A 5,549-nucleotide genomic window follows, 5' to 3' on the forward strand; every position below is an offset into this window, starting at 1 on the left:
AAAACATAATATTTTAAAAATTTGTAAAAATTCAATAATGGCATCGTAATAAAACTCTAAATACCAAATTTCAACCCAATCGGATCAATAGCAAAAAAGTTATGGAAGTCAGGTGACTTTAAAATTCAATATGTCAAATTTCTGGCAAAATCTATTACTTGCATCCTAAATAAAGCCTAAATACTAAATTTCAACCCAATCGGATCAATAGCAAAAAAGTTATGGAAGTCACGTGACTTTAAAATTCAATATGTCAAATTTCTGGCAAAATCTATTACTTGCATCCTAAATAAAGCCTAAATACTAAATTTCAACCCAATCGGATCAATAGCAAAAGAATTATGAGAGTCACGTGACTTTAAAATATAATTTGTCAATTATCTGTCAAAATTTATTAATTGTATCCCAAATAAAGCCCAAATACCAAATTTGAACCCAATCGGACCCATAGCAAAAAAGTTACAATAGCCACGTGACCCGGGAGTCAAATGTCAAATATCTGTCAAAAATTAATAATTGCATCCTAAATAAAGCCCAAATACCAAATTTGAACCCAATCAGACCAATAGCAAAAAAGTTACAATAGTCACGTGACCTGGAAGTCAAATGTCAAATATCCGTGAAAAATTCATAATTGCATCCTAAATAAACCCCAAATACCAAATTTCAATCAAATCGGACAAATAGGAAGAAAGTTAAGGTAGTCACGTGACCTTAAAACATAATCATGTCAAATATCTGTAAAAATTTATTAATCTTATCCGAAATAGGTACTAGGTACCAAATTTCAACCAAATCGCACCAATACCAAAAAAGTTATGATACTCGACTAACCTTAAAAATCAATAATTTCAAAAAAATTTTATTTATATCCCAAAAGCAATGTTTAAGAATTGTTAACATTTATTAATAATAAACTAAATAGTAAAAACTCACCAAATATCTAAATTTTTATTTTAAATTAAATAGATCATTACGACTGACCCGTGTATATATTCGAATAATTTTAATAAAATAATCGGGCAAATTTCATTTCGTCTCACCCCGGTATAAAGACACTGACATTTCAAAAAAACGGCATTTTTCGAAGACGTCAAAATGTTTGCCGAATTTTCCTGGCCGCAATACATAATTTCCCCAATTGATATGCACAGATTCGGAAAGCCCATTCATTTTCTGATTCGGTGCTTCCTTTCCCTGATCGTTTCCGGTTCATTTTCATTCATAATTTTACAAAAAACCCAACCAAGTCCCGGCCACCTGTCACGAGCAAAAAATTTGTATCCACCATGCGTCAAAGTATTGTTCCCACCAGCCATTTCATCAGAGTTTAGGTTGACACCTCCAATTACCTGCAAAAACGCAAAAAAATGGACTTTTTTCATAAAATCGCATTTTTCGGGTACTTGTACTATCGCTGGAACCCTGAAATTTTAGTATGTGTTGTAAAACAAAATTTCGGATCCTTTAGATGTTGTTTGATCTTTTCACCATGTACAGGGACGCCGCAAATGAATTAAACGCGAAAATTCGAATTGCTCAGAACCTATTAAAGTTGGAAGATTGTAATTTTACACAAATACTGGGGTTATTAAAGTATTTAATCCCTGAGAATATAAATGGTCCAGGTGCCACCACTAAAAAGTTATTAAATAAAATGTGATTTTTAGGTCGGACCTTCATGGGTAAAGTTCATTATTGCTCGCCCTGTATGGCTTACGAAAATTTCGGTTATATGGCATATGAAAGGTAAAGGATGAAGTTATTTTTTGAAAAAAAAAATTTTCCCAAAATAAGTATCGTTTGGCAGAAAATTCCAAAAAACTGAAAATGCCAGAACTCGTAAAATAAATTTTTTACAAAAAAAAGCTCCAAGTATGTTAAATCTCTTATAAAACGAAGTCTTTTCGCCGAAACACTTTTTTTATAAAAATTTTTTTTTAGCCTCTGGAGAAGTTTGAATTTTTTTTTTAGTCACTTTTGTTCGCTTATAACAACTCACCCTGTATACCGATCTGGCCCAAAAAGTATACAGTTCTTAAGCCCCCACCGACCCTCATGTCCTAAAAATTTAAAGTCTTTTAAAGGCTTTTTATTTGAGTTCTCGCGTCTGAAAGGAATTTGACCCATTTTTTTACGAATTTTTGACTTTGAGACAGTACCGCTCCGTTTGGTGGTACCGGAAAAAAAATTCGTTTACGGATCCATCATTCCCAATGTATTGAGAGGCCCTATGCCAAATTTCATCGTTTCGCTAGCCACACAGCCAAAGATATAAATTTTTATTTCCAAAAAAACACGATTTTTCGGGCCCGGGCTCGCGTGCATAATATAGTCGCAGACGCTCCTATATAACAAGTATAGTCGCTTCGCTCCTATACTTTTGGTCCGTGGGGACCAGTTTGGAACCTTTAGGTCTTGTCAGTGATGGGCCTTAGAGGATTTCTTAAAAAAAATCGCAAATTATCAGGTGTACTTAGGTGAGGCTAACGTTTATCTGCCAAGGAAAGAGAGGACCAGTTGTTGGGGTATCATGCTTCAAAGAACCATAATTTGTTATATAGTCGCGTTGTGTGTCAATATACTGTCTTATATTTCAAATATCTGTGAAAGTATATTAATTGTATTCTAAATAAAGCCTGAATACCAAATTCCAACAGAATCGGACCAATAGCAAAAAAGTTACGGTAGTCACGTGACCTAGGCTGAAACTTAAATGTCATAATTTATTAGTTGTATCCTAAATAAACCATAAATACCAAATTCAGAGAGAAGTTCCCATAAGGGTCTATTTATTTAAATAGAACAAACAGGGATTTTACGTCGATTTGTTTCAATTTTTCTTTTTATTTTAAAATGTAATAGTAATAAAATATCAAAAGAATTGACAGGAGGAGAATAAAAAATAAAAGAAACTATCAACGAATTGAATCGAAGCTATAGAAGCCGAGATATAAGTAAAAATGTGGGAAAAACAAAAGAAAACTGGTTTTTTCCCACGGTATAATTTTTTTTCTTAAAATAATTTATGACAAATTTTAGTTTTAGCCCTAAACTTGTAATTTTTACAAAAAAAACCCTAGAAAAAAACATTTTTTTTTTGGTCGAAAATCGAAAGGGGTATACCCACGAAAAATTAAAAAAAATGGTTTTTATTTTTTTATAAATAAAATATAACTCTGACAACTTTTTGTCTTAAACAAAAGTTTTCGGAAATATTACGAGGGATCCGTGCGTTAAAACGAATCGGTTCTTGCTATTATACAATCGGAGAAAATTGTAAAAAACTATTAATCATAAATATCGAATTATCAAGAGCCCTATGGAAAATTTTAAATTTTTTATTTTTCTATCCTGTACTACTTTAGAATATCTTTAAAAAAGATTATTACCAATTTGACTCTAAAATGAACGGAAAACCTATTTCTTTGCATTTTTCGATTTTCGAACAAAATCCGGGGTCAAAATGACAATTTTTTCAAAATATGCTCCGAATTCAAAATTTCTTTTTTCTGGTTAAAGACCATTCAAAAACTAGCAAAAAAGCCTAATAACAAAAATTTCCACGATTTATACGAGTGGCACAATATAAAGGTAAAATTAGGTCCCATAAGAGTCTATGTATTTACGTCGATTTTTAAAATTTTTCAGTTTTATTTCGAAAGGCAATTGTAATAAAATATAAAGAGAATTAACAGGAGGAGAATAAAGAATAATAGAAACCATCAACGAATTGAATCGAAGCTATAGAAGTCGAGATATTAGTAAAAATGTAAAAAAAAATAAAAGAAAACTCGTTTTTTCCCACGGTAGAATTATTTTTCTTAAAATGATAACCGACAACTTATAATGTAAGCCCTAAGTTGGCAATTTCCAGTAAAAAAAAACCCAAGAAAAAAAATTTTTTTTTTTGCTCCAAAATCGAAAGGGGTATAGCCATGAAAAATTGTGAAAAAATGGTTTTTATTTTTTTCTAAATAAACTATAACTCTGACAACTTTTTGTCTTAAACAAAAGTTCTAGGGAATGTTACGAGGTATTCGAATGTTAAAACTAATTGATTATAGCTATCACAGATTCGGAGAAAATTGTAAAAAACTATTAATCATAAATATCGAATTATCAAGAGCCCTATGGAAAAATTTCAACTTTTTATTTTTCTATCTTGTATTACTTCAGGATACCTTTCAAAAAGGTTATTATCGATTTGACTCTAAAATGAACAGAAAACCTATTTATTTGCATTTATCGATTTTTAAACAAAATCCGGCCCAAAATGAAAATTTTTCAAAACATGCTCCAAATTCAAAATTTCTTTTTTCTGGCTAAAGACCACTCAAAAAGTAATAAAAAAGCTTTATGACAAAATTTTTCAAAATATATAATAATGCCACAATATTACGAGAGAACATAAGATCCCTTTAAAGCCTATGTATTCGAACCGATGATTTCTTAATTTTTTTTTAAAGGCAAATTTAAGAAATAATTTAACAAAATAAGATAAAAGGAATAGGGTAATACAAAATATTATCTACAAATATATACATATCATCTAATAACCAATTTCAATCAATTAGGAAATTTTGATAGTCACGTGACCCTAGAACTCAATATTTTAAAATTTTGTAAAAAATCAACAATTGCACCCTAAATAAACCCCAAATTCCAAATTTGAACCCAATCGGATCAATGGCAAAAAAGTTATGGAAGTCACGTGACTTAAAAAATTCAACATGTCAAATTTCTGTCAAAATTTATTACTTGCATCCTATATAAAGCCTAAATACTAAATTTCAACCCAATCGGAACAATAGCAAATAAGTTATGGAAGTCACGTGACTTTAACATTCAATATGTCAATTATCTGTTAAAATTTATTAATTGTGTCCTAAATAAAGCATAAATACCAAATTTGAACCCAATCGGACTCATAGCAAAAAAGTTACAATAGTCACGTGACCCGGAAGTCAAATGTCAAATATCTGTCAAAAATTAATAATTGCATCCTAAATAAAGCCCAAATACCAAATTTGAACCCAATCGGACTCATAGCAAAAAAGTTACAATAGTCACGTGACCCGGAAGTGAAATGTCAAATATCTGTCAAAAATTAATAATTGCATCCTAAATAAACCCCAAATACCAAATTTCAATCAAATCGGACAAATAGGAAGAAAGTTAAGGTAGTCACGTGACCTTAAAACATAGTCATGTCAAATATCTGTAAAAATTTATTAATCTTATCCGAAATAGGTACTAGGTACCAAATTTCAACCAAATCGCACCAATACCAAAAAAGTTATGATACTCGACTAACCTTAAAAATCAATAATTTCAAAAAATTTTTATTTATATCCCAAAAGCAATGTTTAAGAATTATTAACATATATTAATAATAAACTAAATAGTAAAAACTCACCTAATATCGAAATTTTTATTTTAAATTAAATAGATCATTACGACTGACCCGTGTATATATTCGAATAATTTTAATAAAATAATCGGGCAAATTTCATTTCGTCTCACCCCGGTATAAAACCACTGACATT

This window comes from Anthonomus grandis, chromosome 13 (assembly GCF_022605725.1).
Source record: "Anthonomus grandis grandis chromosome 13, icAntGran1.3, whole genome shotgun sequence".
In the NCBI taxonomy this organism is placed as follows: domain Eukaryota; kingdom Metazoa; phylum Arthropoda; class Insecta; order Coleoptera; family Curculionidae; genus Anthonomus; species Anthonomus grandis.